A 22,631-nucleotide genomic window follows, 5' to 3' on the forward strand; every position below is an offset into this window, starting at 1 on the left:
GGCTGAACAAGCCCAGCTCCCTCAGCCTGTCTTTGTAGGAGAGGTGCTCCAGCCCCCTGATCATCTTTGTGGCCCTCCTCTGGACCTTCTCCAGCAGCTCTCTGTCTCTCATGTACTGGGGGGCCTGGACCTGCACACAGTACTCCAGATGGGGCCTCACAGGGACTTTGTAGGGAGGGACAATCACCTCCCTGTCCCTGCTGGCCACCCCTATTCTGATGGAGCCCAGGATACGATCTGCTTTCCAAGCTGCAAGAGCAGACTGCTGGCTCATGTGAAGTTTTTCATACACCAGGACCCCCAGGTCCTTCTCTGCAGGGCTACTCTCAAGGATTGTTTCGCCCAGTCTGTCTGTATGCCTGGGATTGCTCTGGCCCAAGTGCAAAACCTTGCACTTTCCTGTGTTGAACCTCATTAGATTCACCTGGGTCCCCTTTTCAAGTCTGTTGAGGTCCCTCTGAATGGCATCCCTTCCTTCCACTGTGTCAACTACACCACTCAGCTTGGTGTCATCAGCAAACTTGCTAAGGGTGCACTTAATTCCATCATTGATGTAATTGATAAAGATGTTAGAGAGCACTGGTCCCAAGACAGTCCCCTGGGGGACACTGCTCATTACTGGCCTCCACCTGGACATAGAACCATTGATCACCACCTTTTGTCTGTGGCCTTTCAACCAGTTCCTTATCCATTGGGTGGTCCACCCATCAAATCCACATCCCTCAAATTTGGAGATAAGGATGTGGTGGGGGACCATGCCAAAGGCCTTGCTCAAGTCCAGATAAATGACATTGGTCACCTTCCCTTTTTCCACCAGTGCCATTGCTCCATCATAGAAGTCCACTAGATTGGTTAGGCATGACCTTCCCCTGGTGAAGCCGTGCTGTCTGTCTTGGATCACATGCTCATTTCTCATCTGATCAAGCACGTCGTCCAGGAGGATTTGTTCCATGATCTTCCCAGGCACAGAGGTGAGACTCATTGGCCTGTAGTTCCCTGGGTCCTCCTTGCTCCCCTTCTTATAAATGGGAATGATGTGACCCTTCCTCCAGTCATCTGGGACCATCATCGTGCTCACAGGCTCTTCCTCCAGTCCTCCAGTCATCCATGACTTTTCAAATGTGATGGAGAATGGCTCAGTAACCACCTCAGCCAGCTCCTTCAGAACCCTGAGAAGTATGTCTTATGGCCTCATAGACTTGTACGCATTCAGTCTCATGAGGCGGTCTCGGATTTGCTCTGCCCTTACAGTGAGGGAGGATTTACTGCTTCGGTCCCCAACTAGAGGTTTAGGGATGCAAGGCTCAGGGACGTGAGAAATGTTAGAATCCTGGCTGCCAGTGAAGACCGAGGCAAATAACTCATTCAGTACCTCAGCCTTCTCTTCATCTGTTGAAGTCACTTATCCTTTTACATTTACCAAAGGAGGTACACTCATTTTGGCCTGTCTCTTCTGGCCAGTGTACCTGTACAATGTCTTCATATCGTTTTTCACATCCCTCGCCAAGTTCAGTTCTGCCTGCACCTTGGCTTTCCTGATCCCATGTCTGCAAGTCTGGACAGCATTCCTGTATTTTTCCCAGGTGACATGCCCTTGTTTCCAGAGCTTGTATGCACCTTTCTTTGCCCAAAGTATGCCCAGCAGGTCCTTGCTGAGCCATGCCAGTTTCCTGCCTCCTCTGCCCACTTTCTTATTCAGAGGGATAGAGAGCTCTTGTGCTCTCAGAAAGGCATTGTTGAAGAGTAGCCAGCTCTCCTCAACATCTTTGTCTTTAAGGACAGCATCCCAGGGGATCTTGGCCAACAATTCCTCAAACAGCTTAAAGTTTACCCTTCTGAAGTTCAGGGTCCTGATACCACTCTTTGCCAGGTCCACATTCTTCGAGATCAAAAACTTGACAAGGGCATGGTCACTGCAGCCCAGGCTGCCTCCAGCCTTAACACCTTTAATGATCTCCTCCGCATTGTTGAGCAGCAGGTCCAGCAACGCTTCACCTCTGGTCGGTCTGTCCAATATCTGAACCAGAAAGTTATCAGCAATGGATTCCAGGAGCCTCCTGGATCTCTTGCAGCTCACTGTGTGGTCTTTTCAACAGATATCCGTATGGTTGAAGTCCCCCACTGGGATGAGAGCCTGTGAGCACGATGTCTCCTGCATCTGAAGCAAGAGTGATGCAATATGTGTAAAAGATATGCATATTTTATCTAAAACAATGTAGTACTGCATTAACAAATCGTGATTTAAGGACTTCAGTTGTACTGATGCTTTACTTCACAAATAAGAAGGGACTCCTATGTGTAGGAATTAAAGTATTGAAAACTTATGGCACCTTTTTGTAGCAGAATATTCCCTGCTATTTATTCAAAATTATTCATGATAAGCTTTGTTATTTTCACTCAGATTTCAGGCTAATGGTCTGAGACTATTACAGATCCAAGTGAAAATGGCCCCATTTTTGTGAACAGAATCATATTTGCTTGGAATTTTTTCATTAAAATGCTTTAATGTTACTTAGATCTTGCTTCTGATGAAATCAAAACCTGAAAAAATTATAGTCTGCAGCGATTGCATCTGTTTTCAGCAGTATAAAAAACAATATTGGAGTGGAAGATTACAGTACAAGATCACTTTGTATGACTCAAAGTTAAAAGTTCAAAGTATTAAATACACAAAAATAACACTATTTATTCATTGCTTTGTGATTGTTTATTGTAATGATGATGATGATTTTGACTGAATTCCTGACATCCTAGTGTAGCATTTCCCTATAACATAAATTAACAAACTTAGCAGAAAAAAGAAAGGAGTGATTTGCTTGTCTACAGATGATGGTTGAAGTAATAACATGCAGTTTGCACTTACAATGGGCATACTGAATGCAAATTTATCCTCCATTTATATGGAAAACTTTTTAGCGCTGTTAGCCATTTGTAACTGATACTTAAGCACAGCTGCTAGTGTTTATGATGATATTACTATAAAGGCATACACCTAGTGAAAACCTTCTGGTTGGCTTTTATTGCTTAGTGACTTGCCTGAATAATCCTAACTTCAGTACACACCTGGGCACATCTGAACTTTCCCATGATCTGTGAATCAGTGCAGTTCTTTGTTAAGTACATTAAAAAATATGTCAGGATACAAACAGTTATTTGCAAACAAACTGTGTCTGTCATAATGCAGGTATTTGCCAAATGCATTATAATGTCAATCAACACAGAGTGAAGCTATGATAACTTATAACATGAATGCCACAACAGTAATAAAAAAAGTAAAACTATACTTGGGAAATTGTTGACTTCCAGAACCTTGCTAGAATTTTGATTGCTTTTATGGAAAATGCTTTAACTTCTAAAACTGTAGTGATGTTTCAGAACTTTATTGCAGGGAAAAAGTGCATTATCAGTTTTATTTTCTTTTCTGAAGTAAAGGAAGACTCTTACAAAAATAGTAAATAACATTAGCTCAAGATGACTTGCAACTGTGGCTTCAGATTCTGTAGAAATGCATCTGTAGTACGCAAAAATAGAATTTGGTTCTTAGTGTCTAAAAGTGCCAAATGAAATCTTTGTTACTATAGGAGAGGAACGTGCACAGGTGTAGACTTTTTATTTGTTACTATTGTCACTTTGTACTTCTTTGCATTAGTATTTAGAGGAAAGTAATTTGTATGAATGTATTCACATTAGCTGTGGAGATGGGTATCTGACTTTTCTTGCTGGCTTTCACATTTGCAATTCTGAATCTATTGAATGATATCAGTCAAGTTCAGCGAGGTGTTTCTGGTAGGCTGATCTTGGCCAAATGGTAACACCCTGCCCAGCTGCTTTGTCACATCACTCCCCAGCAGGATCAAGTGATCCAGAGGGTAAAAGTGAAAAGATTATCTGATAGGTTAGTAAGTAAAGGAATAAAGAAAAAAAACACACATAAGTGTGCCAGAGCAAGAACTCACCAGCAGATCAGTGCCCATCCAGACTATAAGCAATGTCAGTTTTGGAAAAACCCTTCTTCCTCCACCATTTAGTTGTTGAGCATGATGTTATATGGCGTGAAATATCTCTTTCGTTAGCTGTCCCAGCTGTGTCCCCTTCTAGCCTCAGCCCATCCTCAGCCTGCTTGCTGAAGGAGTGCAGTGGGAATCAAGGAGGGCCTCAATCCATGCAAGAACTGCTCCGCAACAGCCACAACATCCATGTGTTATCAGCATGGTTCCGGTCACTGATCCAAAGCACAGCCCTATGGGGGCTGACAGGAAGGAAGTTGCCTCCATCCCAGCTAGACTGAGTTCAGCATTACAGATTTAAAAAGATACAGAATTTCTGTATGTTATGGAAATTAATGAGCTCAAAGGGTGAGCTCATCAAACGACTACCTTGGGCCGTGGTTGGCAACCTTGCCCATGGCAGGGGGGTTGGAACTAGATGGGCTTTGAGATTCCTTCCAACCCAAGCCATTCTGTGATTCTGTGTTCAGGGAGCCAGCTGTGAAGGCACTCCATGCTGTCAACAGAGAGAAGGGAATCCCTCCAGAGGGTGATTTGAAGCATGTACATTTAGATCCTCTGCAGCATGCACATCATGATAAAAATCATTCTAAAAAAAAAAAAAAAAAAAAAAAAAAAAAAAAAAACTAGCTCTCTTTTGCTGATCCAGGGAGCTTAAGGAGACTAACCTCCTATCTTAGGTGCCTAAAAAGTTATCCTGTGTGAAATGCTTTCCAAAATCTCTAAAAATTTTTGGGCTGAATAAAATTAGATCTCATGGGCAAAGAATAGAAAGTCAGAAACTGCGTTCAGAAGAGTAAAGAATTCAAATGATCAGCACAAAGCAATGTCCAAAATAGATGAAAGAAATGTAATAATCTTGAAACATGCATACACATTCTTGTTACGCTAAATAAATGTTGCAGTCAGAGAATTAACTCACCCAAGGCTGTGCAGCCACAGCTTTTCTTGACTTGCAGAAATTGCTGTAATCCTGTAGCATCATTATCATTTTTACCCCTTCTCTGCTAGAGATTTAACCTAGTCATGCACTTTCATGATTCAGTGTGTTTAGGTAGGTAGGAAATCACTGTGAAGCCAGTTGTCTGTGGTTCAGGTGGAGTGTAGAATGATTTCATTGTCACTTACCAGCAAAGGGGGGATGCTGACGTTACCAACAACCTTACTGATCTCAAAAACAACAACAACAACAAACATATCTGTAACTTTCACAGTGCAATATGACAGAAGGATTTTTGTAGAGTCATTAAGCCTTTTTTTTTTTTTTTTAAATACATATATAACTAACTGCATATTTTTACACTCCCTGTGTTCTGTACTTCAAAGTCTTGGAAAGCAGATGTGTTGAAAGATGGCAACAGTTGTCAGTTACTGTAAAACTGAGGAGTTTTATGAAGTAGATCAAACTGCTTCACATCAAGTGGAACCTGCAGCAAGTTTTACTTTCATTTGTTTCATAGATACTGTCTTCCAGTAAGGGTTTGAATAAACTAGTTTGCCAGCAGTCATGTAAGAGCAAGGTTAAGATTACATGTTACAAATAGCATGAGCATTTGCTTCTTCAAATAAATTTAAATTTATCAGTTAAGAGAGAAAAATCTGATGTCAGATATCAAAAATAACTCTTGATTCTTCACTGTACAACTTAGGAAAATTTATTTCCCTGCTTCAGTTTCCTGTATATTACACTAGAAAAAAATACTCATTTTCTACCTTTTCACATATTTTCATAATTGAATTATTGAATATTTGGGAAATAATACTCTTTATTTTTAGATACGCATAACAACTACTCCAGTGGAAAAATGGTTCGGGACTATGCAACCTTGCCCTTGCACAGAACATATAATGAAACGACAAATTAATCCAAACATTTCCCTTTAATCATGTTTTCCTTTGTCATAGCACATCCTCTCCTTCCTTGGAGCGAAGTCATAGTGCAGAAACACTGACAGTGTGATCTAGGACTCAGGTGTCAGTGCTTACAACAACCAACTATCGAAGAGCTTTCAGTTTTTTGAGAGCCAGCTGTTCTGTGGTTTGCACTAGTCTCAATCAAAGATCAGGAAGGTAGTTCCTGAAATGGCTGACACTACCCACTGACTGGTTTCTTGCACAATTTGTTATGTGCACAGCAAAGGACAGATGTCTTTTGGATGAATTAAGTTATCATTGAGAGATCTATCATACTATTTACAGGAATCTATCATACTATTTACAGGAATAGTGTAAAATTGTTACTCTATTTTATTTTCTTTTAGTCAGGGAACAGAACAGTTGTGTTATTTTGATGGCTGCAAGTTTAAAACCTTTTTCTTTAAAACCTTTGGAATTTACAAAGTGGTAATATATGAAATCTATTCTGTGTGCTAGGATGCATGAGTTTACAAAATCTGCTGATTAGAAATATAGCAGATAACAGGAAAATAATGTGGTATATCTAAAACATTGAAAATCACAGAGGATAACAAATATAGAAACAAATGAAAAAATATATAGAATATGTAAAGTGTAATTTTGCAGTCTGCATCGCTGTTTTGCTATCTGGTTTTTGAAGGTGCCAAATGATCAGAAGATGATGAGCAGCATGGAAACAGGACTTCTGGCAGACAGATCATATTTAACACACGTCAAAATGCTCCTCCACTCACTGCGAAGCATGGTTTTTCAGATGGGCACTCTTCCCAGGAAGTAGAGGAGTAATATAAACATACGTTCTGCAGATAAACTGCTGTCAGATCACTGCTGATAGCAGCACAAGGGACAGTGGTGAGAGGTGACTGGGGCAGGGCTGAAGCCAGGGTACTGAGCACAGAACTATAGGCAGGAAAAGTGTGAGAGCAGAAACTGGTTGCAGCCCATGGTACCTGATAGCTGTACTGCCCTATGTCAGAGTCATCAGCTTTAATCCTATAGAGAGGTTTTGATACACCACCTGGTAATCGTGAGATTCCTCTCAATTCTTGTGCTGTGCATACTGAGAATCCTTATTGAAGCTTCATCTTTTACCATGTACCCTGCCTCTATCTTCATTCTCTGCTATACTCTCAGGGAGGTGTTGACAGCATTTCACAGAAACATACGCAGAGAAAATACTTCTCTGACCAGGGCTGAAAAGAAGAGGAGGAATCTTGAAACAGTGCTGGGAAGGAGAGGACCTTCATTTCAGCACAGAGACTTACTGCAAGATGCCTGAAGTTAAATCCTTTCATTTTTAGCAAGCTTTCTCAAAGGAGTTACTTAAGCCAAATCCTCTAAGCAGAAATGGATGTCTTTAGTGGAAGCAGAATATTTATGTTGTTGTCATTTCTGCCCAGCATTTTGCTTTCTTCAGATTTCAGAAAGTTGGCAAATTCTTTGATGGCAAATTGCTTTCTGTAGAAAATGTAGGACATGATGCTAGAAGGAAATATGTTCCTTACTAGTTTGAACAGATACTGTGACAGGGAGGACCTGAGAGCCTGTTCAGTCTTCTAAATGAGACCTAAATATCTTCTGAAGAATAGTGAGCCTATGCTTCCCTTCAGATGGCAAATTTAGCAGTTCACACTGCTGGGCACCCACATAATTTTTCTTCTGGTATATGGCCTTCTTGTTTTCTTCATGTCATAAAATAAGCACAGTATCAACACAAAATATTAAATAATTGATATATTTCTCTTCATACGTAACTATATATTTGATATGTATAAAATGATTCACATTTGTGAAGATTTGTGAATCTGTTGAGTTTAGACAGGGCTTTATAATTCAATAGAAACTAGGTACTGTAAAAATGTTAGTTATCATGATGGAAAAATTACACAGACTAGAATTTTGTTTCTAACTCCACTTAATTTTATGTTTTAATTTAAGTTGGGGAAGCAGAAAAGTAAGATCATAGGGAGATTTAAAGGCATGTGAAATAGTATTCTTGAATACAAGCCATTGCCGTGCTTGTTGGAATTGAGAGTGTTGAATTTCTTGGCTTGATAAAAGCACTGAAGTCTGGTTTTCTGCCAAGTGGTTGCAGTAGGATGTGGAGCAAAGCAGGCACATGCATCTCCCCCGTGGCATGATAAAGATAAGTTGAGGTCTTACCCACCAGATCTGGGCCATGTCCTAAGAGGAACACGCTATAATGGAAATGTCGTTAGACCATTATTCTGCAGCTAACACAGTTGTTGTTGTATCTGAATAATGTAACATTAAAACAGTAAAAGAACAGTCTTGCAGCACCAAAATTGTCCTACTTCTTAAAAATGTTTGAATTCACATAAATGATTTTGAATCTTTTTCCTCACAACTTATGTGTGCATGAGTTTGGTTTTTAAATGTTAATTCTGTGCACAGGTAACAGGAAAAAAACTACTTTGGACTTTGTTTTCTTACACATTATAAAAATGGCAAATTTTTTAAAAAAATCATTGTCTTGTTTTTATGTTGGACCCATATTCAGAGCAATGTCTTATAGCACTCATATGAAAGAAAATTTGTTCTAGCTAGAAAATACTAAACACAGATTTAGATATGTTTAGAATTCGTGATTATGTACAGCCTCAAAATATAGTCCTGTTAATTCTTTTTTGTCTTTTCCCTTATGGAGAGACCTTACCATGACATATCCTTAAAATTCTAAAAATGTTTCCTTTGTTTTGCTAGAAACATATCTATTCTGAAGTTCGAAGCATCTAAAACCTCTGTAAAGGTATTAGGTATATATAGATAGTAAAGGTATACATATATATATATATATATCACAACTGTATTCTAAATCTTTCATAATTTACATCTAAAATACATGTGGCAGAAAAATTTGAGCTAAAAAGATGCTCATGTGTCTTAGAAGTGGGACTTAAATAAATCTACCTAAAGGTGCAAAGTTATCATTGCAGGTTGTTGGTTTTGCATGCTCAGAATGAAATTTCCTATAAAAGGATGCTGTGAAACAATTTCAGAAAATATAATGCTGTTCTAATCAAAGCATGTTTCTCTTTGACAGTGCTTAGACATAGCTCCTTTCAGACCTCCTTTCTATTGCAAAATGATTATAGAAGGGAGAACATCTTCTCTAACTATAGGAAGTGAAAAGATTTGTAACCACAGTTGTACAGCTATCACAGAAAAATACAGGGATTAGATTTCCTTTCATAGTATCAGTTTCTGTAAAATTCTGCAAAGATAGAAAAGTTCAAGTCAGTGGCTTCTGCACATCCAGCAGCTCTTTACTTATTTTCACATGCAGGGAATTATAAGCTGGTTATTGCAGTCCTTGCATATATTTTCTAGATAAAGAAGTTATATAAATTCCCCATTTCTTCTCCAGACTGGAGACTGTTTGCTATGTCCAAATTATGCTGCTCTTCCTCTGAGGAGTGGAGTTACATTATTTAAGGAGTGAATGAAGCAACATTGGCTCTTAAAAAGGCTGTCTCTCATCTTCTGACATGGCTTCCAAGGAAACTGAGGCAGTTCTATATGGATGGCTGTCAGTATCAAAATACAGATGAATTTATAAAAATAGAGAATACAGAGAAGAATGGAAACAGTGAATTGTCATTAAAACACAGTGAAACACAGTGAAATTGGCATGACTGTTCAGTAAAATATATAAAACCATTCCTTCACAATCAAGATAGTTAAAATGAAAACTTTATTATAAGTAAAATTTCTTAGAGTGTGGATTAGGTCATCCACTCTTCTGTGTAATGGATTGTTCAATAACATTCAAAATATTCTGTTAACAAAAGGACACAGTAAAGTAGTTTGGATTTTTGGTTTAGATTTATCCTAGTTTACATCTAATTAAACCCAAAATGCATTGTTTTCATTCTTTGTTAAATTCATTTTTTTCCTAATTTATGTGAACTGAAAATGATAACAGGAGTAAACTTTAGTTGACTGTTTGCAAATACAGAAGCAATTGGCTTGCAAATCAATACAAAACACTCTGGGTTTGTGGTTTTCATTATGAAGTACATGAAGAACAATACAAAAAGTGCAAGAGCATGCTTATAATTTCAAAGATTAGCAATCACTCCATGCAACCACTCAGTTCTAATTTACCTAAGTTGAACCAAAGTTACGTTACCTGATTGTGGCAGTTCAGGTAAAATTCTGTTTTTATTTATGTCTGTTATACTGCATATCTGGGGGAAAGAAACAGAAAAAGAACACATATCAGAAATTCATTTTACTTTGCCAACTGCTGCTAAGCAAGGACTGCAATTAAGGTTTTCATTATGGAGAACTTGCTCTTGAAACAGTCACATCTATTGTACAGCCACATGGTCTCCACTGAAGTTCCTGTTCATTGTTGGTGACTTGTTTCCATCTAGAAAAGTTAAACATTTTCTCCTACAGTGCAAAATGTTTTATTTGAGAAAACACAGTCTGTGAAAAATGCAAATTTATTTTTCTTTCTGATCATGAAAGTTTTCATGATTGTTTCATTTTGGTCAAGACATTAACACTTGTAAAACTATAAATGTTAGAATTTTTGATATGGAGATTGAAAATATGTTGGATATTAAGATAAATAGGAAGATATACAGTGCAGCTCACATTGATGCAGCTGGTACTTAGATATTTTGTCTTTTAAGTTCATATGTAAAACTTTATTTTTTTTTCCATATCATCAGAGGACTTTCTGATATGTTGAAGCACATAATATATCTAAGTCAGTAGCTAAACAGAACCGGTCCAATACTGTTCTACAACAGCCTGGAGACTTTTTAACACTCAGTGCCTATATTAGAACTCTGTATGATCACCAACCTTAGTGCTTTTGGAGAGCTAACCCACAGAACACTACAGGTCTTTCTGATATACTCTGCAAGGAAAAACAGGTTTATATACAACCAGTTGTCTCTAGTTACTGTTTTGGGATCAAGGTGACACTGAAAACTGTGTAGAGGGGCTCTCAAAGCATATCGCTGCCTGGAAAGCATAAAGAGCAGGTAAAGCTAGCAGTGACATCTACCCCTGTCCTGGATAGATTTCTGTGCTTAAGGCAGCGATCCATTTCATTGTGATATTTTGTCACTATTGCCTCACCTGTTTAATGCATTTAAATTCTAAGAAATGTTTTATTATGATGAATGCTAATATGATTGCATATTTTAAAAGAAAAAGTAGGTTACTGTCAAATAGCACTTTACTGAAAATCCATAAAAAGTTGCACAGTTCAGGTGCTTACCATGTTCTCCCATAAATGCCTATGCAGTATGTCAGACTGGTAAAGAAAAGATAAACTTTTTCCATCTGAATTTTTTTTTGTTTGTTTCTTTTTTCTTTTTCTTCACTATTCTTTTGGCTTAGAATTTCACAGTAGTTCATGTCACTCTGAGTCTGGAGAACAATAAATCGTAGTGAAGAGTTCTCTGGTAATGGTTTCCCTATGTGTGCAGCTGTACATGCAGTGCGGCTGTGTCTTATATCATTGGTTTCTGTTAGTAAACTGCAAATTCTCTTGTCTGTTATTTTGACATTTTCTCTTGAAAACATGAAGGTTTTTTTTATTCCCAGTAGATTTGTGTAATTGTTGGCTAATTTGTTTGGAAAGGGGTGAACACATGGGAAAGGCAGGCTTGTATATGCAAGATGTTCCTGTTAAGTCCTTTGTCTCATTCTAACTCCCAACAAAAAGACTTGCTATAATAAATTGCATTTATGCTCTTTCTGTACAGTGGCATAATAATTATTGCTACAGAAAAAATAGGAATTATTATTTAAACAGAATTTTATTCCCCCTCTGTTCAAATTACCTCAGATATTCCATAGCAGATTGATATAAATATTTCAATTTGGTGCTGTATTAGGAAATGTAGAGATCTTTGCTATTTAGGTAATTCTGGAAGGGGTGCAACTATTGCCAGTATGTTAGCTGACCTTCAGTTGCACTTTAAAGCTCTCAAACTGGATGTGATGTTTAAAGATTAATTACAATATTGGTTGAAGTCTGTGATTTTTAATGGCTCAGTTATTGCTCTACTATGTGGTCTACTTGTGGTTTAGCACAACAGTCCACTGAGCATCTCATAGCTGTTCACTCAATTCTGCTCTGGGATGAGTGAGTTAGAAAAGGTAAAGCTCAGAGATTGATATAAAGACAGTCTTATGGGACAGAAAAGGAATGGAAATAATAGTGATGATATATAAAGTAAAGATATATAAGTGGTGCATAGTTCAGTTGCTCACCAACTGAATGCCAAGCCCGTCTCCAAGAAGCATCTACCTACATTGGTCAGCTTCCCGCATTGATCCACATGACTCCATATGGTATGAGACATTTCTTTGGCCAGATGAGGTCAGGTTTCCCAGTTCTGCCCCATCCTGGCTCCTTGTGCATCCCCAGCTCCTTGCAGGCAAGGCAGCACCAGGAGCTGAAGCATGCTTGACTTAGTGGAAACACTGCTCAAAAACAGCTGGAACATCAGTTTGCTATCAACATTGTTTTCATCAAAAATCAAAAACACAGCACCATGTCAGCCATTACAAAGAAAACAAATTCTCTCCTAACCGAAACAAAGACACTTGAAAATATAGAATATATTATTTTCTGTAACCCAACATAAAGTGTTGTGGCCTATTGCACTTTTTATAATATGATAATGATACCTCTACAAGATTTTATTTTCTGAATCTACATTTTCTAACTTAAAAAAAAAAAAGTTCCTTTTGTCTACCTATGTACAAGCATAAAACTTAATAGATTTCTTATGTTACCTGATAAAATCCACATTTGATTTCAGAAGCCTCAGAGATCAATATCGAGTTCAAAGATCTATTCAAAATTAACTCTCCAAAGAATTCACTTCTGATGAATCTCTCACAAATGGCTTTGTAAATATCACCTTTCAACTCTCTTGCTTAAATTGCATAGGTGTGCCATCTGACCTGAACACCACAGCACATTTACTGTGGAAAATAAGAGGAAAAAAATATGAAATCACAACCCAGTGAAATTCCATTACCAGGAAGTCTTTATAAAATATATTCTGTCACAATCTTTGCTCTGTACTGATTTTTCCATTAAGTCTTTCATCTTTTATTTCTCAGAAGGACTCCTAATTTTAATAAATAGATTTCAAATCAAATCATGCATCAACCTGTAGGGATTAGGTATTAAGTACTTCAAACAAATAAATCATTGGTGTAGTAGCTTTCATAAAAGAGAAAAAGGTGATCAAGAATGATGATTTCTTATTTTAATGGGAAGCTATTCTTTGCCTTAAATAGCAATGGAAATATTAAGTGTTTCCAAGTCATGTAGGAAGCTCTGGTTCAGTGGTGATGAAAAAATTTGTTGTTTTAAAATGAATGTGGCAGAGGATTTTATTTTCTGTCTTTCTCTGCAGAACTGTCTACTTAATTCTGTCATCCAAAGTGTTTCTGCAGATAAATACAAAATGTCTTTCAGAGAAGCCATGTGACTGTCTTCTTGGAGCATTGTATTTCCCTCAAGGGAAAACCTTTCAACACCAAATTGTTTGTAGTGCCATATGAAAACGCTTGAATTTTTAGTGAAAATAGAAACTGAAAAAAGAGCATATTTGACTTGAGTTATTCATTCAGAAACCAAAAGTAACAGAGCTAATACATTTCTTCAGTGCTGTGTTACATGACAGCCGATTTCATCCTCAACTTGCCTTATGGCTTCTCTCACATAGTGGCCCCCAAAGTTGAGTGATATATCTGATTTCTGGAAAGAGCTTGAAGAAATGCTGCTCTGGCTTTTAGAAATAACTTATGTAGAGACCATATTTTAGCCATAATATGAAGAGCCAAAGTGAAAAAGCCCCATTCAAGGAATTTCAGATTTTTAGTTAAGTTTATCCAGATTGTGACAGAATGTGTATGCCTGTTGAAAGTGACAATTTTGATGTAGTGAATACGTGACTCAATCACTGGCATGTTATTTCAAACATATTGTCTCAGTTACTCTTACAACTATCTATAAAATATATTTCATGCTGATCAGAGGAATCAGGAATTTGGGGATTTAGACTATGTAGTAAAAGGATGCAGCCTTTGTCAAAAGATATATTTTTTTCCATAGGAATGTACCAATTTCATTGAAATTTTTGTCAAAATAATTCTTACTGCTCAGAATCCTAGAGGTGTAGGAGGGGAAAAAAACAAAGCAAAACAAAACAAAAAAACAAAAATGTCTCTGTAGCCAAAGACTGATGACTGGATCACTCACATGATATGTTCAAAATTCACTCCAAGTTTCAATTATTCAGCTATAGCCAAAATCTTAAGCCTGGTCCTCTCTTAGAAACAGATCATTGCAGAATCTCACTCACATTGTTGCCCTATCTGCTATTGTCTACTCCGCAGAAATAACTCAGTCTTCCCTGGTGGGAGGCAGAGTGAACTTGACTCTCTATTTTGTAGTTGAGACAATTCCTGCAAAATGAAAATAATTACTTCAATTTTTGCTTTACTCTAAAGAGCATCAGAAATCAAGATCAAGACCTGTAATGAAATAAATAAGCTTTTGGGGAGAAAAGCCCAGTACAGTTTTGAAACCATACTGTGGTAGTCTGTATTATTTTTACCATACACAGACACAAATATGGAAAAAAAAAATAGCCTTGAAATGGAAAACAAGTGCCTTAATAAGTCTTGTGTTTTCAACAAGTGAGTAGTTTATTAGCTGAACAAGTATACTGCCAAATGACTTCTGCCCTATTAATTGTGACTCAGATTTTTCTGTTGTCTGCTTATCATTTAAATCAAATTCTAATACAAGCTGCGTGAATGACCATATTTATCAGCTGTTTAAGTTTCATGGCAAACCGAATTTTTAGGTTTTTACTGGTCAGTATGTACATCACATCGGTTGTCTGACTTTTTTTTGTGGCCGCATAGCATAGAAAACTATATAGTATTTTTCACAGACCGTGATATTTCTAATGGCATGCCAACATTAGAGCAATACAATTTCACATTTATACTCTTGAGCAGTAGAAAAGTAATAAAAGATATATATGTTTATGAAATATGTACCATATAAAATTTAGTCGATACTTTTAGAAATATGATAGGTGCTGTGTAAGAGTCATATCTGATTTCCAGAGCAGGCACAAAATTAAATATTTTGCTACAGGTAATTAATTGCAGACAAATATTGGAATCTTAAAAAGATTATTTTACCTTAAAAGAAGAACAGAGTGGATTTTCTGACAGTGAAAATTGAAATAATACCAAGCTGAGATAACACAAAGTCTTTCTTTTTTTTTTCTTTTTTTTTTAAATCTATGAGCTTCTTGCAGCCTTTAAGGTGGTTCAGTAGCACAGTTGTGAATGCTAAATGTGGGGTAAACAAGCTGAACATCCTATAGCTCTGCACTGCTAACACTTATCTCATGTCTGAAACCAGTTTAGCAGTGCTGATGCCTATTACTTGTCTAGCCTTCAAAGTCAATCCATAAGCAAAACAGACAAAAGGCTGAAGCAAAATAGACATATATTTCTTGTTTGTATGTGGTCTGCATTCAACAAGCAGAAAACATGCAGTGGCTGTATCTTTATCCTCCTGCAATTGTATCATTGTGTCAGTCATAAGTTCTTTTTCTTTCCTTGCAGGAAAGAAAGAAAGAAAGGAAAAAAGCAAACAATTTTTGTTAATGAGATAGAGAAAGTCTCAAAATGTGAGAGCTTAGAATAAAGGATTTAGTGCGGACCGAAAGAATAGTATTCTTCATTAGCTAGTTATTCATTTTTGTTTATATAGAATTACTATCTTCTGGAAAGCAAATGTGATCTTGTGAAAACTGCTGATATGATCTTCATTATTGCTTTGTCTGTTACAGATACCTTTCTTTGTCACATATACTCAACTGATGATTTTACTGCTATGACTAATCTGGCATTCTTCACAGTTACATTACCCAGTGCACTGAAGTTAATATGATCAAAATTGTTCCTGGAATTTTAGGCATTTCCTCAGTGTCACCTTAAGAGAAATATTCAAAATAAACAATCAATTTCTTCCTCTAGTATTTTAATAATATAGAAAAAAATGTCTTTTTTTTTTTTTTTTTTTTTTCCCGAATCTTTTTTTCCCTACGGTTTAATCCTATTTCCCCGACACAAAAATAATTTTAGAAATGTATCATGTGTTTTTCAATCTGAAGAGAATCTGTACCTGTCAAAAAGACAGTACATTACTTTTGAAAAGTGAGCTTTAAAGAAGCATATCTCCCGGCAATTTACATGTGTTACATCCCATTTTTAATGAAAAATCTTATCTCAGTATATCTTTACATTTTGTATGATCTTTGTGTAATTAGTTCTTCAGTCAGATTAGTTTATCATCTTAATTTTTCACTGAACATTTTTATATGAATTGTGCCAGACGCAAAAATAGCTGCAAATTGATAGAAGTTTAAGACTTCATAATCATTGCTTAGACATTTATAGCCTTACTTTAGAACCGTACAGATTGTTGCCTATAGTTTTGCAGTATGGCCAAACTACACCATCATTTAATCATTCCAAGGAGGATGTTTCAGATTTGTCTAATTTATCTTTAGTCTAGATAAAACAACTAAATATGTATCTTTTTATTTCCCACTAAAATGACAAAGTTAGAGATGTTTTTATCTCCGTAGCGACTGGTAATATTTTCAGGGGACGTTATTTCTCCAATCAGCAGATAAACAGAGACTTCAGGGGAGTGTTACTGACAGGCAAAGACAGACTTTAATGTCTCTTCTGGGTTACGCCCACATCCAACCTACAACCACTCTCAGTTAAAGATATGTGCCATTGAATACTAACCCATTTCAATTACACATTGTTTGCTTACTATTTTACAGCTAATGACAATGTGTGTTAAATAAGATAATTGATAGTTAGAACTATATTAAAGATGGTATTCATATCTTGCTTAAACTATTCAGCCTAGGATTCTAGTTGTAATTCCTTGATGTGTGCAGGGACTTTAGAGAAAATATCTTTCTGTTCTGAAATTTATAGGGTAAATTACCATGTGAAGTTCACATCTCAAGGCCTTCTATTCTTTTGTGTCATATTTCCCATTCCTTCTTCTCCTGAAGTCATCCTTTTTACTCTCCTGTACTTCCTTTCCTCTGCTGAAATTCCTCTCAAAAAAATGACTCACTCCTAGTTACTTTTTCCCTGGTGTTCCCAGTTCTCCTAGATTCACACAAAAATTGAATGTTTCCAGTGCTGTTACTGAGGTGACTTCAACCCAGTATAGTGTTTGCTGATTCAGCTGTCTAGAATAGGTCAGCTTTGCATCCCAGGACTCCCTTCTGATTCATGCTGATTACGTTTATTTTTGGAAAGAGTTACTTTACTTTAGCCTTGATTCCTTCATCTAATTCTAATTAAGTGTAGTTTTTCAACGTATGAATAGACAACTTGCTTATGAATCAAGAAAATAACCTGTTTTGTGGATATCTTTATCCTTCGATTATTTTCATCACCCTCATGATTGCCACCAGAGGTCTCATCTAGTTTGGAAGCCCAGTGCTCCTGGGTGACCTCCTGCTCACAGGTACTTTGAAACAAGATGTTTATGTTAGCATAAATGTGTGAACTGGGCTATCTTTCTAAAACAGAGACTTTCTGTTTTAAAAAACTAGGGTTATAGCTGTTTCTTCACAATCTCAGGCTCTCAAAGAAATACAAAAACAGACCCAAGGACTGAGTTTTTGTCTTCGTTGATTCTTACAGATGACACTTAGACCTTTGCAAGTTTGAAAAAGGTCACAGGTTTATATTGTGGATTCTCTATTAGTCCTTACATTTATGTTTTTTCTGATAGTCTAAAATCCTGTATAATTAACAATGTTAAGCACAATGCTCAACAAGAGATAAAATTCAGAAAGGACACAAATCCTTTGTAGATTAAGGGAAAATAAAAGGAACATTAACCTTTTCATCCTTTCTTTTTCTGTCTTTCCCCTGACATATTTTATCCTGTTCTGACATGTCAGCAACTTTGAAAGACTTCTTTGCACTATGGTTTTAAAGGAAAAGTTTCAATCTTCCTTGTAAGAATGAACTGATCTTGGTCCTACAGTGTAGGCCGTGCTAAAGCATAACACTACTTTCTACTTTCCATCTTCCTTAGTGTGATGTTATCTTCATGGTGATGTGTTCTGCTTTCAGAATAAGAGAAGTTGACATAGTTTTGAATTCTCTTCTCACACAGAATTAGAAGCACATTACAGACTAATCTGTACTAATTGCAAGTGCAAAAAGGGGCCAAATATTTGTTTTCTATAACTTTTAGTAGAAAATGTAATTTTCCACAAGAAACATCTGAATTGAGTGCTGCTTATTCATTATGGCCTTTTTTAGATTGGTATAAGCAGATAAGTTCTTTAAAATTGTTACGATGGAAGGCCAGAAATATACCGATTCTCCATAAATCTGAATCTCTCTTGTACTACATGAAATAAACCTCATAAGAAAAAAGAATATTTAATATTCCTCTTGGTCTTTAATAGAGTTCTTTGCAAGCTAGTTTAGATGGGCAGATGGAGATGTGAAGAAAATTCAGGCAAATAACAACCACTCGTGGTCAGTTGAAACTTCGGTATATGACAAATATACAAATTTGGTGAGTTGAAAGCTCGGATGCGATTAACACTCTGTATCTATATTTATAAAAAGTAGATCATCCACTTCAGGGGAAGAGATGAAAATATGTAACAGAAATCTAACTACTTGTAAGGCAGTGTAGTTAGAAAATAGTCTATGTATTTCCTTTGAATAATTTAAGAAAAATTCAAGTACATCTCTAATTAGTATTCATTCAGTCATTTTGAATGGATACTTAGAATAATTTTAAAAATCAGTAGACAACTTGAAATGAAAAAATATGCAGTATGACAAGATAAACCGTGCACAACAAGTAATTCAGCTAGAAGTTCTTTTAACACTTCCTTAACATTTCAAGAAAAACAGAAAAGGAAAATTGTTCAAATGACAGTATAGCTCATTTTGCAGGCTACAGAAGGGATAGTTGTGAATCAAATTATTCCATCTATGCTCAAAAGGTAGCAATTAGGAGATAAAACTGATTAGGTGTAGAGGGAATACTAAAAACAAACAAAATTCTTACCACCTCCTTGAAAATGCAAATACATGCACGCAAGCAATTTCATCAGCTTTCTCATTCAAATATAATTTAACTGTTTCCATGTTTTTTGTTTAGATTCAACATTTTTGTCCTATCCTGTCCCATAAATTGTTTTCTAGGTATTTTGGAAACTTTGGGAATATGAAACCCTAATATGAAATGAAATATATGAAGTAAAGAAACACATTTGAACTTTAATTAATTTCATAAACCCCAACTTACTTTCGAAATGGAATCACACGTTTTCTAGGAGATTTTTAAAGAGATTTGAGTATCTTGTTCAATGTAACAGCTCAGTAAACGAGAGATAACATGGAAAGTAAAACTCTCAATTATATTTTGAAATAGATAAGAATTGAAACATGATGAAATAAGTCTTGTTACAAAATACTGAATACTTTAAAAACAAAAGTAAAGCAAAACTTTAAGTAAGTTCATGTTTCTGCAATTCTAAGGACTCTTTTCCCTGTTCATTATTAGACAAATCTAGAGGCTTATGATCTCCTTGGGAGGTGAGTAGGAGGGAAAGATCTTAGTAATTTTTAGCCATAAGTATCCAGTACTGTGTACAAATTGCTTTGATATAAACCTTAAATAGAATATAGAACAATTAGCGATTGCAGAATACTGAAAAATTATGCTTCAATTTAAATACGTAGGTCCTTTTGTGCAAGTATTAATAAAACAATATCCATTTTTGATACAGATGAAGTATAAAAATATATATAGATTTTTTCCAATTTATGTTTTTAAACATATTTTTAACTAATCATGATCATTTTGTCCTAGATATGAACAGAATAGTCTAATTGTCAAATAGAGTTTGAATGTGAAGTGTATTAGTGGCATTTTTTGATGTGCCTTGCACCTATGTAGTTTAGTCACAATTTATGTCTTTGTCTAATAAAAAATGTATATGGCTCAAGCTGTTGATGCAGTTGGCATCTGTTTCAGATTCATTTTTACTGACAACAAGCTGCTGCTGGCAAATGCTCTGTCTTTTTATCATCAAAAATACAGAGACTGGCACTCCTGCCATTGCTTTTTATTCTGCACTAGAGGTCTTCATTAGATACACTACACTAAACCTGCGATGGATGGCAAGCATTAGAGAATATACATTTAAATTATCCTAATTACAATTTTTAAACAATTCTAGGTTTCATAGAGAAGTTATCATAGCAAGCATAATAATGTGAAGTAACCCGTGGCAATATCTAACCTTTTAATCTCATTTCATTGATTACAGAGTATCTTCACATATCTACATAGATATACCGTAGTACATATTTGTAATTTGTTATAACAGTGAAGTAATAGTTTAGATGTATTTGATTGTTATTAGTGTGATTCATTATCTGCGTTACAGTATTTTTTGTTTTTGTCCACCACTGTAGAAGGGAGGTTATGTTTGTGTATGTGTATATAGCAGTATGCACATAAGCCATCCACATGTATACACGTGGTTGGATGTATGTTTGGTCTTGAGTTTGCAGCAGGAGTCAGAAGCATTTTTCCAAGTGTTCCATGATTGTAGGAGGTGTTCTTTCTCAGTCCCTCTGCTGTGTGAAGTAAGGTATTGCAGCTAAGTTTTCCCCAGTGCCTGAAGACTCTCCCTTTTGATACGATCCGTTGGAGTTAACCCATCCCTCCCCTCTGTTTTTCAGATACCATCTAAAGAATCTCTCAGTTTATGATGTCTGAATAAAAACAGCAAATGAGTAACAGTAGGTTGAAAGCAGTGTATGGAGATGAGAAGTATGTAATTTTAAGTTATTATATAAGGACTATGTCCCATTTTCCCACTCTTCTGATGTTATTTGTTCTCCTAGATGAGGTACCTTTTACACATAGTTTGTTCTGCACACTGGGCACTAGAGGAACAGAATGCATAAAATGGACCAATATATGAATAACAGCTCAGTTTTAGTGTAATCTTATCAACTACTAAAATAGAATTTGAAAAAAGTACCTGAATTTTGGCATGAGATATTCTATAGTTCAGACGTTTCAGTTCTCTTGGCAACACAGTTTTGGTCTTGTCTAGAAATGTTGGAATAGAAACTGCAAAGCTGGTGCAGCAACACAGTTCAACAACCTGTTCACAGTCCTCATGGGAGTTATTACTCCTGTGACAAAACAGCAGAAGCCTGTCTGACGACCATAATTAGATGGTAGTATGCATGCTTTTCAGGAATGTAGAGCTTGCTCCTGTGAAATGCTAGCAGAATCAAAGGCTTCTCTTAATGCTGAATGGATTGGTGCTTATCAAGTCTTCTTATGTCTCAAAGAAGTTAGGGCTGTTTTATGTTTTGTCTACTGTCTCATTTGTTTTCTAGAAGATAATCCTACATTTTCAGATTTTCTTTAAACACCATATAAATGCTTCATCTCCCTAGTTAACTAAAATGTATCCAGAAATCCCATCCAAACAATTTGCTTCTGACTTGGCCTCTGCTAACAGTTTTTTGTACTCAGCAAATATCTGCTTGTACCTAGTGTGTGTACTATTTCTTCATGTTTATGGCCCTCCTTCAAATAACATGATGGCCCTTGAGGAGAATAACAACTTTTATCAAATCATCCCTGACACCACTGAGGTCTCAGAACCTCCTCATGACAGATTTGTCAGTTTGGTTGGGAGTCCAAATTTATGCTGGAGTTCAGGGAACCACCACACATGGGTCCTTTTTGCAGTGCAGCTGGAGCTGTGTTCCAGGAAACTTTAGAAAATCTTGAAAGGGAAAATGAGAAACTTTACTGGAGCCGATTCTGTTAAGCACGTGGGGATTTCTTCATTCTGCGTGCTTATAACCAAGAAGAAAATAGCACATAACAAAAAGAAATGAAAATTAAGTGCAGGATTAAGAGTAGGAATAAGGCATTTGATTATCCAGTTGAAGTCATTTAAAGGTAAAAAAATCTTAGTTATCCAGCAATATAAATATGTATTAAATAAAATAATTTAAGTAGCAGTGATACGTAGGATATTTCTTAAGATTTAATTGTATCAGTGAAATAAGGCTAATTTATGCTAAGTGACAATCTAATCAAAATTTGAGTAAACAAAAACCAGGAAAAACTAACAAAGCATTCATAACTTACTATTAAAAGCAATATATAATGTGAATAATATGAAATTTCTATCATTTTCAGAAACTTTTATTTGCTGGACTTCTGTTGCAGTCCCTGTAACTAGTTTTGCTGAAAATGTTCAGGGAAGTTACTAAACCGCCTCTACTATTGTTCATCCAATTTGTAATGGATTCATTCTGGTTTTGTGGATGAAACACTTTAATCAAAAGATGCTTCCAGCTTGATGGGTTGCATTTCACGAGAACTATTTAAAAATTATTTAAAAAGCACAGTCTTTGCATTCATGAAAGGGTTTCAGGCTGTAAATATGTAGTGGGTAAAGGCTCCTCCTTGCAGTTCCTGTTCAGATGTCTTAGAATAAGAAAATAAGATGCTCATACCATCAGTGTGTCCTATTAACTAGCTCTAAACAGCTGCACACT

At 36.2% G+C, this 22,631-nt stretch overlaps 1 protein-coding gene and 1 non-coding gene across 3 annotated transcripts in view; one reads left to right on the plus strand and one right to left on the minus strand.

The window, feature by feature from the left end:
• Positions 1 to 22,631, plus strand: part of CSMD1 (CUB and Sushi multiple domains 1) — a 1,033,500-nt gene that overhangs the window by 385,465 nt on the left and 625,404 nt on the right. The window lies entirely within an intron of this gene.
• Positions 1,091 to 1,200, minus strand: MIR6634 (microRNA 6634). Its single transcript, NR_105502.1, has one exon. It is a non-coding gene; the product is annotated as a microRNA 6634 (primary transcript).

This window comes from Gallus gallus, chromosome 3, assembly GCF_016699485.2.
Source record: "Gallus gallus isolate bGalGal1 chromosome 3, bGalGal1.mat.broiler.GRCg7b, whole genome shotgun sequence".
Classification (NCBI taxonomy): domain Eukaryota; kingdom Metazoa; phylum Chordata; class Aves; order Galliformes; family Phasianidae; genus Gallus; species Gallus gallus.